We start from the raw sequence: 18,343 nt of genomic DNA on the forward strand, positions 1-18,343 counted from the left end.
TACTTTCACAGAGAAAACCCCTCAGAGTTGCAGGGTCTTGCAGAAAGAAAGCGTTGTGTATAAGGTAATAGCAGGGCTGACGAGATAGAAGTGGGACACTGGTAGAGTCTGCTTCAGTCTACCCCATGCACTGTTCAGATCCACTCACAGTGATATCAAAGAGAAAGATATTCCAGCCAGGGAGAAGTATAAAGGCCCTGAGTAAGGCCTCACCCTCTAAACTTGCTTCCCTCTCACCAGGTAGGCTCCAGCAACTTTTCCACATCCATTCATAATCCCAGCCTGGACCTTTTGTAGGTTTTTCTTGTCTACTACTGTCTAGGTAATGACATCTTACAGAGACTATAATGCTATGCTGTTGAGGTAGACCATTGTCTCTGTTTCAATGAAAGAGGAATAGCATGATATGGAGAAACAAAAACCAAAAATCTGATGAGCCTACTAATTCTGCAGAAGAAGCCCACAGTTTTGATAGAAATGTTTATCTGTATGCAGAAAGCTTTAAGAACTTTCAAGTAAATTCCATGTTGAACCTCAATCTCTTTATTATTAATGTCATTGTTGACTTTGAATTCCTATGGCTTGCTCATTCAATGCTGTTGCAGTCCTCCATTGACCTCAAAGATAGAAAACTGCCATAAGCTTCTACCAGGACTTGCAGTTGACTTTTTAATGATTACGTCTGATGATGTCAGCTCTACAGGGGAGGGTACATGCCATAATGATTTAGAGACACTGAGTTAATATATCAGGTTGTTTCTCTTCTCCCAAATCTTAAGTGTTCTTTTCTGAAGTATTCCAGACGTCTACCAATACACTGGCTCAAGGCATGCTCTTCTGTACCCATAGCTTCAACTGTGCTCTACATGGGAATGACTTCCAAATTGCTAATCTCTACTTCTACCTTTCTCATGTCACCCAAATCTGCATAATCTCCTCCAGATAGATGCCTCCTGGTCATCTCAAATTAATATGTGCAAAACAGAATACCTCATCTTCCTCAGTATCATTTTATGATGTTTTAAATACATTTTTAAATAATTATTAAAGTTTTTATGACAAAGAAAAATTAAGACAGGAAGGAAAAAAAATAGAGAACTGTATCAAGGAGAAAGAGAAGCATACCTAGAACATTATCTTTCACTGAGAACATTGCTTTGGTTTTCAAAAGTCAATAAACAAACCCAAGCTCAGAATTAATAAAAGGATAGATTTAGGAATTAGACTTTGGGCATTAAAATGTCTTTTTCTTATTAATTTAAAATATAATTAAAGATCAATTAGAGGACATTGCTTAAGTCTTCAATAAAATGGGCATGCTAACATTTCTCTGAATAGAAATTACCATCCTAAGCTGTCTCTTCACCCTTAACTTCTCTTGCACCAAAACAAACAAACAAACAGAAAAAACTTGAATCTGATTGATGAGCTTGGAAGAATATGGGAATATTTAGCAAATCCTTCCCTTCGCTTTTGGGATCTGCTGCCTCTATATGGAGAACATTTTGGTCCACTCTTTGACCAGGTGTTAATTTCCAGAGTCAGCCTGCAGGGTTGGGAATTAATTGAGGAGCAGTAATAATAGTTCACCACCAACGTGTATCTTAACACACCAGGTTTAGATAATCCAGTTGCTAACTATGAAAAATTGGGGGAACAGATTCACAATCCTACTCCCATCTTCAGAAAACTATTTGCCTAGTTATTTGAGTTACTCCAAGTCTATTCATGGATCACTTAGATGCCATATCTCTCTAGCCCTGGCAAATGTTCTGAAATGAATTAGTAGTAATCTGACAAGACTTTTCTTATGACTAAAAGCTAGTTTCTATTTTATTTTTATTTCAAATTTTCTTGCCAAATAATACATCTAAATTTCTTCACTGAGATTAATTGACAACACCAGATACTGCAATAATAAAATGTTTCAGTGCTAACAATTAGATACCCAATTTTAATGTAAACTTTCTTGCATTATAAAGCTCTCAGAGAAGAATTGAAATCTGAAGATTAAATCCATGTAAGTTATGCCCCAAAGAAGTAAATATCCAAAATTAGATTATCTTACCCTGTGAGTTAAAGACAAGAATTAAAGTAAAATGTAATTGTTAACAAGTTAGAAAATATTAAATACAAGTGTATAGAAACACTCATTCTTTTTTTCCAATCCAAGAGGATTAATCAATGGTATTAAATTCTTCTGTGCAAAAGAATTTTAGCTGATTAATGTAAAATGAATACCAGAATTAGGGGAGGGGGAAAGAGCACCATTTTATAATTCCCAATGAAATAACTGATCCAGACAATGATCAATAATGGATGAAACCAATTGAGACTTGGCAGATAAGTATACTAATCGTGAAGGGCTATGCTGCACTGTAGTAATGAACAACCCCAAAATTTCAGCAGCTTAAAACAAATAATTTTGGTTTCTCACTCATGATACATGTCCAATGCTAGCTGACAAAAGGACCTCTCCATTCGGACTCACTCAGAGATCCATCTAGAACATTGTTCCCTGATTCTGAAGCAAAAAAGTTATGTGATGATTTGCAGACCGGCTCTTAAAAGCTTCCACCTGTAAATGCCATGTTTCTTTGGCTAAATTAATTCACATGGTTATATCTAATTTCAAGAGAGTTTTGGAGGTTCAATTCTGCTTGTGCTCAGAAGAGGAAAACTGGAATATGCGTGAACAACACTAATGAAGGACCTTTCCAAAGGAGAGATCAAGCAGTCATCATTTTATCCCACTGATCAGTAATAGAAAAATCTGTCACTGTCTACCCCTGATAGAAAGCAATATGGGATACACAACACCACCTATGAAGTATGCTTGAAAAATCAAACACCAAACAAAACCAAACAAAAATATTTTAATGTAAACAAGCCCTGTAAAGGAAATAGCTGCACTGTAGTCAAGAGTAGGCCGAGTGCAGTATAACATCCAGTGCAGTATAACACAGCAGGAATGGAGCGCAGGCGCACAATCCCATGCATTATATAATCTCAGTTATATAACCATGTTATGAGTGGGCTCATCACCTGGCTCTGAACCACTGTTGCCTGTAAGGTACATAAATGTATCACCAACACTGTGAGAGGACCCACATAATGGAGCCAGCCACCTTGCAGGCAGACAAAGAGAGAGCCAGCTGCCTTGCAGGTAGACAGCAGGGAGCCGGGGAGCCAGGAGCCACGAGTGCGCCAGGGAGTGCAGATGCACGTTTTGGGGCTGTGGCCAGAGTGGGCGGCTGAGACAAAGGCTGACAGAGGGAGAATACAGCCATGTCCCAATTGTCTATGTCCTCCGAGTGTTCTTTCAACTACCTACCACCTGTCTACTGACTACCCTCAGACTCCAGGTTGGGCTGAAACCTGAAAAGCTCCTAGAGCTAACTCTCAGTTAACAGGGAATAAAAAAAGAAACCAATTAAATAACAAGACTAGGAAACATTAAGACAAACCTAGAATCTGAGACATGTTATGAGACGGCAAACAATTTCTTCGATGAGTCAATAGCATTCAAAAAATGATTAGTAGTGAGGTTTCAGATTGAAAGAGCTAGGAGAAACATAAAAAGCAACTGCAATGTGTGATCCTTGTTTAGATCCTAATTTAAACAAGCCACCTGTAAAGAAAAAAATTTTTCATGGAGAAGTGAATTTAGAAAGGATATTGGATGATACCCAGGAATTATTAATTTTGTGAGTTCCTATAAGATGGAAGTTATGTAAGAACATTTTCATATTTTTGGAGATGCATCTCACTGTTTGTACGAGTGAAACAGAGTGATGCCTCAGATTTACTAAAATGCATCAGTAAGAAAAAGAGTAAAACAGATATGGTAAAATCTTGAGAATTTTACCAAAGTCCAATCAGGAAGAAGAAAACTAGGTATTTAAACAGAAGAATGTCATACAAAAATAAAAATAAGAAAAGATTATTTAACGGTGGTAAAAGAATGGAGAAGCCCAACAAGGGATGAACTCTGCAATAGCAAAAACTTGCTACCACTTTTTGACTTGGAATGCAACAGTAGAAAGTACCGATGGAGCTGAACCACCACAGCTGGGCTGCCCAGCATTACCAGGGACCTGAAGAAGGACTGTCTGATAAGAGCAGGATCTTCCAAAATGCAGTGGCTGCCTGAGACCTGGGGAAGCAAGCACTGGTATAATCTGGTTCTCCCCTCTCCCTCCAGTATTCCACAAGGGCTTTCTTGAACTGAGACCTCTAGAAGGGAGAAAGCAAGAAGGGAAGCCTGGAAATGTAGTTTTGGTTTTATTGGGGGTGGAGGAGACTCGTACACATTTGCAGAAAGATTTTAAATTTATTACAAAGATACTCTCTTTATGTGTGCAACCTCATCCAGAGATTGTTATCCACATGACAAATGGGTTCAATTGCTTTGCAAGTGACAGTCCAATGACCACAACCCACAACCAAGGAAGATTTTAAAAGGGGATTTTATTATTTGCAACAAGTAAAGAGGATACCCGGTATAGTTACCCAAAACAGTGTCTCCTCGAAGATGAAAATAGGGCTTTGATTGAGCTGGTGAGCTGAGTCATTGTACGTAGAGGTGGAGTAAAGGCAGCACAGGCACATGCCCATGATGCTTCTACATACATGGTATCAATAGCAAACGGCCAAGAAGCTCCTCCCAGGGTGGGGTTCTTAGTATGGTAATGAGGAGAGTTCACCAAAGTTCATCCCCAACTCAGGTATCTCTGGACCCAACTGATATTTGTCTTTCAGGGCCTGAGCTTCTTCCTGGAACTTTAAGTGGGTACTTTTTCACAGTAGGTACCTGAAAACCCAGGCACCCTGAGTTACAGCATTCTCAATGCTCGCCTCTTCTGTGCCTTAATGTTAAAAGATCCAAAATGTTAATAATCGATAATGATTTCACCCTACCAACTGAGGAAACGTGGATTTTCGGCCCTTACCTCACAGTTATTCCAGGCAGAATTAGGTTCTCAGAACACCAGAGACTGCAGCAGAAGCTTAGTGGTACCTGAGGAGAAAACACGGACAAAGATGTTCTCTTTTTTCAGCCTTGACAATATGAAATCTTGATTCTGTGACTTGGGAACCTGATGAGAAATTTCACCAATTTGTAAAGGTTAGTCTTGGCATTGTGCCTTTACTACACCTAGAAGGGAGACTTACCTGGGCAACTTGTCTCTCTCTCAGAGAATGACATTGAGACCATCTTCACTTCTTGATCTATTTAGAAACTTGCCTTGAGTCAGACCCAGTTATCTCACATGAAGTAATTTTTTGCTTCCATTATACATATTCAAAACTCTGGCCTTGTCCCTGGGATTCCAGAAATTAAAGGAATCAAATAGGAACTGGAAACTGAGTGGGGGTTCTATCTGGCGGCAGCAGCAGCTCTTGGGTATCCCATCCACAGGCATTTTTCCCTCCTGTGCCAGAGGGTCTGGTGAGGCACTGATGAAGACTGGGAAACCCTCTCACTAAGGAAAATCTGATCCTAGTCATCACATATGTCTCAACTGGAAAAGGATGCTTTTTCTGCAAATTCCTACAACTGATACCGCCTCTGGGGCCTGGTGAGGATTAATACTGCTGGCTGGTGCTGCGCTGTCTTTTTCCTCAGATACTGAATGTTCCAGGCCTTAAGCACCATTTCTTTCTGCTCTGATCGTGGAGGCTGGCTCAGCTGAACTTGGACTTTACCTCTGTGCATCAAGGGCTAGCACCATTTCCTGTTTATGAGTGTCTTCTTTGCTTTTGTTTTTGTTTAGCCAAACTTCCATCTTTCCAAAATATCTCCCTTAGATTTTGCTTTTCAGGGTGAAAGAAGAAATAAATAAGTTCAGATGCTGCCTGATTTAACTCTGATTTGAAAAATAAATGCACCCAACAAACCAACATGTAATCCTAGTCTGGGCTTAAGCTATTATTAAACACCACTTCTTATCCAATTCATCTTAACTCTTCCTTTCTATAAAGTTATAATAGTATAAATTTCTCAAGAATGGTCCCTCAGAAGACTGGGAATAGCTGCATCCCCACGTATAATTAATGCACCACTTTTACACCTACCAGAAATTTTTTTAAGTATTTTTCTCCAATCTTCCTGGTTATCTCCTCAAAAATCTCTACCCATGTAATTTATTTTGTACAGTTATCTGAAGTTTAAAGGGGTAGTTTTTCAATTTCTCTTCTTAAAGACTTTCTACTCAGAGCTTTGAGTGGCAATCCTTGATAGATTTCTGGATTCTTACCATCTATGGGACAGTCATTCCAGTCTGCTTGTTAGGATTATGCCCCCTTTCTCTGATTTTTTGGCTACACTCCATCTGATCTAGTTAAAAATTCAAATATCTATCTAGTTTCTAATACCATTTTTTAAAAAACAGGTAGGCAGAGTAAGTCTTTTTCCTTTTTTAACTTATTTCATCTTCAAGGTTTTATTTCCCTGTCATATCTGTCAAGTCTATCCTCTAAGGTCTAACCTTTATTCTAAGGAAATACTGCATTTCTCCAATTTATCCAAGCTATCTTTCTTAGGTTCCCTCAGAAGCAGACCTTGAGACAAGGCGAGTGCAGTTCATTTGGCAGGCAATGCTCTAGGAAGCACCACTAGGGGAGTGGGGAATGAGACAGGAAAGAGGAGGGAGCCACTACAGTGTTCATTTATGAGCAGTTGGGGTCTGTGGGCATCTGGGGCTCAATCTAATGGGTGCTTTGGGTGGATGTCCCACAGAAGAATGAAGAAGAGGGGAATTTATCCACCAACTCCTTTCCATCATTGGTTGAGAGCTACCCCATAGCCACTATAAATACTATTGTTCCAGTCTCTTCCAAGCTCTAGAAATATTGCATAAGTAAGCCAGTACATTACTGTCTACTGTGTTCATTCCCAATTTTTCCACAGGTGGAAGCTTTAGCAATAGTGATGCTACAGTATTCCAGATGTTTCCCACCTCACATTTACTGCCAGCAATGAGGTACTTATTGCTATTTGGACAGTGACTGTTTCAATTCCACAATCCCATCCTGAGGCTCTGCTTTGGAATATACCTTAGAACCATTGTCTTCTGTTGAGCCACTCCTGAAATAAAACTGGATATAAGGATTTGAGTGAAAGTTTTCTATTTGGGAAGTGATCCTAGGAAGCACTAATAAGGGAGTGGAGAAGTGAGACAAGGAAAGAAATGACACCAATACAGTGTGTGTTAACAAGGAAGTTACTGATGTGAGCCCCATCCCACTGAGGACATCATGAGGTCTATGTATGTCTCACAGTTATTTCATGGGGAAGGAAGCTGATGGTTTAGCCACCAGCACTTGTCAGTCCTTACCTGAAGACTGCCCCAGGGTATTATTTCCTGGGCAATTCCAGCTTTTTCTGGGCAAAGGCTAAGCATGTGTCTTGGTCCTCTTGGGCTGCTATAACAAAATACCATAAACTGGGTGACTTACAGATAATAGAAATTTATTTCTCACAGTTTTGGAGGCTGAGAAGTCCAAGATCAAGCCACCAGTAGATTCAGTGTCTGGTGAGGGAGGGCCCACTTCCTGGTCCATAGAGGGTGGTCTTCCCAGCCTCACATGGCAGAAGCAGCAAGAGAGATCCCTGAGGTCTCTCTTGGAAGGAGGTGAGCATTGTAAGGACACTCATTCTATTCATGAGGGCTCTACTCTCATGACCTAATCACCAACCAAAGACTCCATCTCCAGACACCATGGATTTGAGGAACATAAACCTTTAGTCTATAGCAGGACATGACCAGAAAAGGCCTCAGAGATAGCATTGCAGAGGTCTGCAATGGGAAGCTGCAGAAATATAGAGGAATAGCAAGTGTTTAGAAGATAAGGGTGGGCACTAATATCTGCCATATAGTCTTCCTTCATTTTGTTTCCATGATTCTGCTCTTACTGTTTTGATAATCAAACTAAAATAGGTTTTTCAAATCAATCTTACTCTTCTTTAGTCCTTAAAGTTGATTCCTAGAGATGGACAATTCCAGGCATAGGCCTTTTTTTTTTTTTTTTTTTTTTTTGAGACGGAGTCTCGCTCTGTCACCCAGGCTGGAGTGCAGTGGCATGATCCGGGCTTGCTGCAAGCTCTGCCTCCCGGGTTCATGCCATTCTCCTGCCTCAGCCTCCTGAGTAGCTGGGACTACAGGTGCTCACCACCACGCCCAGCTCATTTTTTTTTTTTTTTTTTTTGTATTTTGTTGTAGAGATGGGGTTTCACCATGTTAGCCAGGATGGTCTTGATCTCCTGACCTCGTGGTCTGCCCACCTCGGCCTCCCAAAGTGCTAGGATTACAGGCATGAGCCACCACACCCAGCCCAGGCATAAACCTTTTTAAATTGTCAACTTAGACTTTGAATTTGCAACTGCTTTATTTCTCAACGAAAAATCTGACATATTTTCCTTAGAATAATGATCCCCATTCTTTTCAGTTTGTTTATTAATGAAATGCACCACTTTCCTCTCGGCAAAGCTACAGTTTGGACTTCTGAAACTTAAAACAGTGATTAGAGATAATGAAGTTAACTATAGTGAGATTCAACTGGAGGCTAAATAGTGTGGAGTGACTCTTGAACTTACTAGCAAGCTTCTCCGGATCCATCTAATGGCCCGAGATTTGAACTAGGTTAGCTCTGACTACTTAGGCCTAGGACTAGCAATTTAAGCAAGAGTGCTATAAGATCCATTTATATATTGCATATATCTATTCCAAATTATATTTTCTGACATGGAACTTTTGTGTCAAAAGCATACACTTTTTAAAAACTGTCTAAATATATTTAAGAAAAGTTAATCCATTTTAAACACCAACCAAGAGTATGTAAAAGTTTCTATGAACCCTCTCCAATACTAAGTATTTTGATTTCCTCTTTACCTTTGACAAGATAGAGCATGACATACTATCTCATCTAAACTTTGTTCTAGGGATTTTGAGTAGTTTTGTTACCCTATTGCTAATTTGTGTTGAGTGTATGTGAATTTGTGTGAGGTCTTTATATATTAGGCTCTATTATAAATCTTTTCTAATACTTTCATTTACCTTTCAAATTTATCTTATGACATACCAAATGTGTATACTCATATATACATTTGATATATATGAGTATACCAACACAATAATACTCAGATCTATTCATTTTAAAATAAATTTTCAAATTATTACATGTTTAAAACTTTCTTTAATTCAGGGGTATATTTGCAGGATGTACAGGTTTGTTACATAGGTAAACGTGTGTCATAGAAGTTTGTTTTACCGATTATTTCATCACCCAGGTATTAAGCCTAATATTATTTTCCCTGACTCTTTCCTTCTTCCCACTCTCCACCCTTCAATAGGCCCCAGTGTCTATTGTTCACCTCTATGTGTCCATGTAGCCTCATCATTTAGCTCCCATTTATAAGTGAGATCGTGTGGTATTTGGTTTTCTGTTGCTGTGTTACTTTGCTAAGGATAATGGCCACCAGATCCACCCATGTCCCTGCAAAGAACATGGTCTCATTCTTTATTGTGGCTGCATAGTAGTAAATGGTATATATGTACCACATTTTCTTTATCCAGTCTATCACCTAGGGGCATTTGGGTTGACTCCATATCTTTGCTATTGTAAATAAAGCTGCAATGGACATACACATGTGTGTATCTTTATAATAGAATGATTAATAGTCCTTTGGATATATACCCAGTAATGGGATTGCTGGATTGAATGGTATTTCTGACTGTAAGTCTTTGAGTAATTGGCACACATTCTTCCACAATGGTTGAACTAATTTGCACCCCCACAAACAGTGTATAAGCATTCTTTGAAACTTTTTTCGTTATGATTTCCATTACTTTAAGTTCAAAAGTCATTCTTCATCTCCATATTAGAAATATATACTTAGATTTTCTTCTAAATGTTAATGGTATTTTTTTACATTTAAAATTTCAATATGTATGGAACTTAATATGTTATTTTTTCTAATTATTATTCGTTTGTCCCTAAACGTTGGGTGACTCCCTCTTTTACCCAATTCCTTGCATATTTTAATAAAGCCAAACATATGCACACAAGAATACCTTCATGTTACTTTACTGTTCCATTTATCTCTAAATCCTTATGCTAATATCACATTATTTTGCTAAATATCTAATGTATCAAATACCCCCACATTTTAAATCCATTTACAAAATTTCATTAACTACACATATTTGCTTTCTCTTCAAATGGACTTCAAAATTTTATTAGCTACTTTTACTTGTTTATTCTTCAGGAGTACTTTAAAATCACTACCACATTCAAAATTACTCTAAAGCCTAATGGGATTTTTATAGGCATTTCATTATAAATTAATTTAGAAATTGATTTTTAAATAATGCTTAGCCTTTCAAGAATGTGGCATGCAGCATAATTCAGTCACTTCTACTTTTCATGTCCCATGGCAGCTTATTTTTTCTCAAATAAGATTTGCTTACATATTATTAAGGGACATAATATAGACAGCTGATGTACAAAAGCAAATAGGTGTATATAAATAAAAGCACCCATTATACAACATACACACACCTATACAATAATAAAGATTTGCCCTCGCACCTGAGACATCTTTCTGTCCTACTTGCTAGTCATTGCTAGAATACTTATTTGTAACCAGTTTCAATAGTCAGGATCCTGGCAGAAAACCAGATGACACACTCAAAGGGATTATTGATAAGAGTTCATGAAAAGTCTATTGACAAAGGCAAGAACATGATTAGGGATCCAACAAGGGGTGAAGAAGCACAGGGGACTGACAGCAATAGGAAGCCATCACCTTCACTAGCCTGAAGGGTAAGGAAAAGGTGTTGTGCAGTTCCCACAACCCAATGAGAGCTGTAGCTATGGAAGGAGATGGCCTGAGTAGATACCTGGCCTGAAAGGAAATAAACAGCAAATAAATACTATGATTTCTATCTGTTTCTACATTTTGCTCTCCAGCTAGCACCTCCCATTTCCTGAATCCAACCAAAAGGAAAAGAGCAGAGGAAGGCAGGTGATATATTCTGAAAAAGTCAACCTCCCTTCCAGGTAGAAAAGTACAGGAAAGGACAAAGAAGAGCTCTCAAGAGCCTGATAGATGAGGAGATAGACAAAGCATGGCTTTTTAATAGAATAGAAACCCATGTAAGTGTAGAAATACAAAAAGACTTACACAGGTTGACAAAGACAAATATTGAAAATATTGAGTGAATAAGAACAGTTTTTAAAGAATGTAAATTTCTGTATGATTCAATTCATGTCTATTTTGGAAACACAGGAAGCAATAATATATATTTTGTGCACATAAATCTATGTATTAAAAGTAATATCAAAAATTTAAAAACATATAAAATAAGAATAGATGCTAAATTTAGTTAGTGGTTACCTCTAGGAATGGAGAGAACGAATGCTATGGAGATTTTAGGCTTCCACTGCACTCCAGCCTGGGCAACAGACAAAAACCCAGTCCCTAAAATTGATAATAACAATAATATTCACAAATCCTAAAAATTACAATTGAATTTTAATGAGAATCTGGAAAATCAAATGTTTAATTGTTTTCTATTAACTTTTTTCAATAAACATGCTAAACACTTTTTAAAAAATGATTTCATGCCTTTCTAAAATCTAGGTGTAAGTACATAAATTTCTGTTATAGTTTTTTCTGAATATACTTCTCTGTATTTTGAAATATTTCATGATTAACTATAAAATAAAGAGCCAATATGAAAAAGAAAGAGAGAAAGAGGAAGAGTGTAGTCTGGCCCATGAGAGAAGGCAGCTGCCATGTTTCCTACAGGAACAAATCAAGGACCCAGGACACACAATTGGAGGGGTAACAGTGTGTTCATGCAGTCCTCCAGCAGCCTCTGCTCCAGAAGCCATGCCTGTGTGTGTCCTCCTCAGTCCAGCATCACTTCCCTCAGAATCAGTGGGACTTGCAACTAGATTCTGGTGTTAGGTTTTCCCTAAGTCTTTTTTTTTTAAGAGAGCAAACTTTGAAGTTTATTCAATAATTAGTCCTCATATATAAAAAAGTTTCATATTAATGAATAATACACGTCACTTCAAGGTTTTAGACAATATAAAAAGTTACAGAAAAGTGTTTTTAGACCACTTTACATAGTTGGAGGAAGAAAATAAAAGGATTAAACTAAATTATGAGTTCAAATACAGTTATGATCAAAATTATGTAAAACAAAAAAATCAAAACACATTTTGCAGCAGAACCTGTAAAAGCTTTTTTGTATTCAACTTTTTGAACCATGAAATAGAATGAATTTGTCTTGTTTTAATAAGATTTTCAAGAAACAGAAATAATTTAATCATGAAGTATGAGCTTGAAAATGAACATATTCTATTATCAGTATCAATTGGTGAATTAACTGTTACCCAAAAAGGTTGACAAGTTCTAACTAGTATGAACAGAATATTGAATTCATTAATGAATATATAACTATTTTGGGCACACAAATAATCCCTAGTTTTATACCCACTGCATTTCAAAATTCTTTAAACTGTGGGGCATTCGATGTATTTAATGTGGCAGAAAAAATATTAAATGATTCATTATTTTATTCTGTTCAGTCCTATTCCCATTAAACAAGAAAACACTGACATAACCATTTTTGGTTTCACTTCCACAAGGTCAACACGTAATGCATATATCTGGGCACTGATCTCACAAGTAACTGAAGTGGCATATCTTGAAGCTGGAAATAAAAGTATTTTTATTTGCACTTTTAAAAGTACACTTTCACCCTTTCCAAGATCTGATGACATATTCAATGTGTACCTTCTCAGCAGCTGCCATAACCAATGCCAGAATAAATGTTGAATTCCCTTCATTTAGGTCCTGCCCAGCAATGCCAATGAAGGAGAATTTGGCTTTGTTCATATTCAATGTGCACCTTCTCATCAGCTGCCATAACCAATGCCAGAATAAACGTTGAATTCCCTTCATTTAGGTCCTGCCCAGCAATGCCAATGAAGGAGAATTTGGCCTTATTCTTCCCAAGTTCCACTGCATGGTTAGTTATCAATGTTTATGTTCTCTCCAAGGGCAGGATAAGGGGGTTTGTTAACATGTCTCCAGTTGAATGAGACTCAGATCATATCATAGAGCTGAAAGATCGCTAAAGCATCTGCAAGGTAACTGTACAAATGATAAATGTATGCATTCATTCCCAAGGAATTCACCAGTTCTGAAATGTCCCCTCTTCTTTGCTCTCTGCCTCCAATAAGTTTATATTCATGTCATTATTATCCAACTTGTGTAGGCATGAATAGGTATTAAACAGATTAACTATGAAAGCTAAATTAAGTTTAGGATTGCCTGAAACCACATCTGCAGGAGTAACAAACTGTTTGCAGCCAAGTTGATCTACTTCTTGAAGCATATGTCCAGCACACTTCAGATCATTTTTCTTATGAAATCCTGAAAATGGACTGGAGATTCCATATTCCCAGTAACCTTTAGGGTCCATTTGTTTAAGCAGATGAAAATAGGCTCTTGAATCCTTATTGCCTTGGCTGAAGTTGTTGATGGTACACCATCCTGCCTCAGCCAGATGATAGTTCACCCATTACAGTAGTAAGTCCTTAGGAGAAAGCTACATCAGCACCTCTAGTTCCTCACCTTCATTGAGCAATGCAATCAGAGCTTCATTCCTAGAAATCTCATCAAAAAGACCAACTTAGATGATCTACCAGAGAAGTCCTAAGACCAAACGAGGTTTTCCTTCTTTGACATTCTTTGCACTGATGTTGACCCCTGTACAACCAATGGTTGAGACAGAATTTGTGTCCAGTGTATTAGTCCATTCTCATGCTGCTATAAAGAACTGCCCAAGACTGGGTAATTTATAAAGAGGTTTAATTGACTACAGTTCCACACGGCTGGGGAAGTCTCAGGAAACTTACAATCATGGTGGAAGAGGAAGCAAACACATCCTTCTTCACATGGCAGCAGGAAGGAGAAGTGCCAAGCAAAAGCAGGGAAAGACCCTTATAAAACCATCAGATCTCATTTGAACTGACTATCATAAGAACAGCATGAGGGTAACTGCTCCCGTGCTTAAATTACCTCCCACCAGATGTCTCCCATAGCAGGGGGAGATTATGCGAACTACAATTCAAGGTGAGATTGGGTGGGGACACAGAGCCAAACCATATTATTCTACCCCTGGCCCCTCCCAAATTGTATGTCTTCACATTTCAAAACACAATCATGCCCTTCCAACAGTCCCCCAAAGTCTTAACTCATTCTGGTTAACTCAGAAGTCCAAGTCCAAAATCTCATCTGAGACAAGGCAAACCCCTTCCGTTTATGAGCCTGTAAAATCAAAAGCAAGTTACTTCCTTCCTAGAAACAGTGGGGGTACAGGCATATTACACCTGTTTCAAATGGGAAAAATTGGCCAAAACAAAGGGGCTATAGGCCTCATACAAGTTTAAAATCCAGTAGGGAAGCCAAATGTTAAAGCTCCAAAATCATCTCCTTTGACTCCATGTCTCACATCCAGGGCATGCTGATGCAAAAGATGAGATCCCACAGCCTTGGGCAGCTCTGCCCCTGTGACTTTGCAGGGCACAGTCCCCCTCCTGACTGCTTGTGTTGAGTCTCTGTGGCTTTTCCAGGCTCACAGTGCAAGCTGCCAGTGGATCTATCATTCTGAGGTCCGGAAGACAGTGGTCTTCTTCTCACAGCTCTGCTAAGCAGTGCCCCAGTGAGGACTCTGTGTAGGGGCTTCAGTCCCACATTTCCCTTTCTCACTGGCCTAGCAGAGGTTCTCCATGAAGGCTCCACCACTGCAGCAAACTTCTGCCTACACATCCAGATATTTCCACACATCCTCTGAAATCTAGGTAGAGGCTCCCAAACCTCAATTCTCAACTTCTGTGCACCCTCAGGCCCAACACCATGTGTTAGCCACCAAGGCTTGGAGTTTGCACCTTTTGAAGCCACGACCTCAGCTCTACCATGGCCTCTTTTAACCATGTCTGGGACACAGGGCACCAAGCCCTGAGACTGCACAAAGCAGCAAGGACCTGGTCCTGGCCCATGAAACCATTTTTCCTTTCTGAGGCTCTGGGCCTGTAATGAGACGGACTGCTGGGATGACCTCTGACATGCCCTGGAGACATTTTCCCCATTGTCTTGGTGATTAACATTTGGCTCCTCAGTACTTACACAAATTTCTGCAGACTGCTTGAATTTCTCCTCAGAAAATGGGTTTTTCTCTTCTATCACATTGTCAGGCTGCAAATTTTCCTAACTTTGCTTCCCTTTTAAACATAAGTTCCAATTCCAAACCATATCTTTGTGAGTATATAAAACTGAATGCTTTCAACAGCATCCAAGTCACGTTTGGACACTTTGCTGCTTAGAAATTTCCTTCGCCAGATACCCAAAATCATCTCTCTCAAGTTCAAAATTCCACAAATCTTTGAGATCTTTGGGCAAAGGAAGAGGCAAAAAGAAAAAAAAAAAAAAAAAAAAAAAAAGCCAGTCTCTTTACTAAAACATACTGAGAGTCACCTTTATTCCAGTTCCTAACAAGTCCCTTATCTCCATCTGAGACCATTTCAGCCTAGACTTCATTGTCCATATCACTATCAGCATTTTGGTCAAAGCCATTTAACAAGTCTCTAGGAAGTTCCAAACTTTCCCACATCTTCCTGTCTTCTGAGCCCTCCAAACTGTTCCAACCTCTGCCTGTTACCAAGTTCCAAAGTCACTTCCAAATTTTCAGGTAATTTTACAGCAGTGTCCCACTACTGAGTACCAATTTATTGTATTAGTCCATTCTCACATGGCCTTAAGGAAATGCCCAAGACTGGGTAATTTATAAAGGAAAGAGCTTTAATTGACTTGCCATTCCACAGGGCTGGGGAAGCCTCAGGAAACTTACAGTCATGGTGAATGGTAGATGGAGAAGCAAACACATCCTTCTTCACATGATGGCAGGAAGGAGAACTGCAGATCAAAAGGGGGGAAAGCCCCTTATAAAGCCATGAGATCCCCTGAGAACTCACTATCATGAGAACAACATGAGGATAACTGCCCTCATGATTAAATTACCTCCCACCAGGTCTCTCCCATGACACTTGGAGATCATGGGAACTATAATTCATGGTGAGATTTGGGTGGGGACACAGAGCTAAATCATATCAACTAGGTTTAAACTTTCAGAAAGAGTGAAAGTGGTGAGCTTTTTATTAATGGCTGTTTCGTCAGTTGTATCTGGTTCAAATAAATTGATCATTTTGCAAAGAAGGATGAGATCTGCAAGTAACTTGAAGATACTGCCATCATTGAAGTTCATGGGTATAAGATGCTTCATTTACAAGACTACAGTCAGGTTCATTCTCCAGGGCTTTGTTTATCCAGTTAACAAAAGCCCCTTTTTCCCCCTGATATGAATGTTGTGCGCCCTTACTGGAAATAGATGAAGTTCCTCTCACAGCAGTAATTATTTGCCTCATGTTCATTATTTTTCAGGATGTTTTGCTAATATCTTTCCTTTTTAATTCTTGCATCAGTGACACAAATTCTTCAAATTGATTTTGCCATGTTGGTTGTTGTCAGCAACTGCTAGAATTTTCTCATATACCTTGTAGCCTGGCATAGGAAGGCTTGCTTCATTAAACAGGTCTTGGAGTTCACAGTCGCAGACATACCCACTATTGTGAATAATCCCAATAAACACTTCTTTTACTTCTTCAAGCTCCTCCCAAGAAATGGTAGTAGTACTGTTTCCAACTTTGGACAGGAAAGACCACCTTCAGGTCTTCATATCTCTTTATCTTGTAGTTTACTAGCTGCTTTCACATTCACTATCTTGTTTAAGCATCAAACCCACAGCTGAAGAGAAGGCCTCCCTTCTCAAGGGGTCAGAAACAGAATCACAAACTTTGACTTCTCATCCATCATTCCCCTAAGTCTTAACTTTAAGTGATGTTGTCAGTTTTCCTCCTTTATGGTGACTGGATGGGCATTTTTAAAAGGAAGCTGAGAAAACCCCCATTAGCTGCCTACATCTAGGCATCATTTTAAACTGCAGTGCACAATAATGAATCAGCTTAAATAAATCCAGTCGTGCTAAGGTTCTTAAGACACTGGATTGTAATTTATCTTTGTTCTGTTCTCTAGTAGCCTATCAGTTCTTCTGGGGCAGAAAATCTTTTTTTCTTATATATCTCTGGGTCTTCAGCATCTGGCATAGTGCTTGATATCAATCAAAGCAAACAGCTGTGTTTGAGATGTGATGAAAATTTAGACATGTAGAGAATCGAATGGTAAGAGGAAAAAAATTTTAAAAAGGAAATCATAGGAAAGAATTTTGAGGAAAAACTATATCTTATAATGAAACACATCTATTGCAAATTAGGACAATTTTGACAATATATTTATTTCTGAATACAGATTATAAGATATAATTATTATTCTATGATATATGAATATACGCATGTATGGCATATATAACATGATATATTTTATATTGGAAAGTTATTTCTGCTTGAAATACAACACAATGAGCACCTGTATAACCTTCATCTAGATAAAGGTTCTTTATAGCTATTTTTCCCCTATCCAGGATTCAATCGAGGGATTATGCATTTCATTTGGTTGTCACATCCTTTTAGCCTTTGATGGAGAACATACACACACACACACACAAACACACGCTCTTTTTTGTTCTTTGTGACAGTAGCATTTGTCCGGGCAATTTGTCTTGTATCTCAATCTTGATTTCTCTGATAGGAGACAAATCTTTACATTTAGATGCAGGTTAGGTATGGTTGGCAAAAATACTACTTAGGTGATTTTGTGTGTCTCAGAAGATGTATCATCACCAGAAGTACATGTCAGTTTGTTCCAGTGTTAATGATGCTAAATTTCATCAGTCAAGGTAGTGTCATCAAATCTCTCCAATAAAGTTACTGTTTTCTCTTTGTAATTAAATAACATGTAGAGCGATGTTTTGAGACTATTCTGTTAACCCAATGAATTTAGTGTCCAATGATAAATCTTCCTTGAATTATTACATGTGTTGCAAAATAATGAAATTCTAATTATTTCACTTTCTCCACTTAAATTAGCTGATATGCTCTGTAAAGAAGAGTTTCTCCCTCCACACACTGAACTTTATTTTATAAGTGTGTAGTTACAGACTCTATTTCTGCTTTTGATGTATTTTAATCCATTACCATTATTATGGTTTTGATGCTCAGATTGTCTCACACTTAGCCAATGAGAACTCCTCCAAACTGGCTTCTGAGTCATTTTGATGTACTTCTCTCATTTGCTGAACACATATTTGCT

The 18,343-nt window shown here is 38.4% G+C and overlaps 1 pseudogene; it reads right to left on the reverse strand.

Annotated features, from left to right (window-relative positions):
- Nucleotides 1-12,585: 12,585 nt before the first annotated feature.
- On the reverse strand, nucleotides 12,586-16,775 carry LOC112607394 (annotated as a pseudogene).
- Nucleotides 16,776-18,343: the final 1,568 nt, after the last annotated feature.

This window comes from Theropithecus gelada, chromosome 14 (genome assembly GCF_003255815.1).
Source record: "Theropithecus gelada isolate Dixy chromosome 14, Tgel_1.0, whole genome shotgun sequence".
Classification (NCBI taxonomy): Eukaryota; Metazoa; Chordata; class Mammalia; order Primates; family Cercopithecidae; genus Theropithecus; species Theropithecus gelada.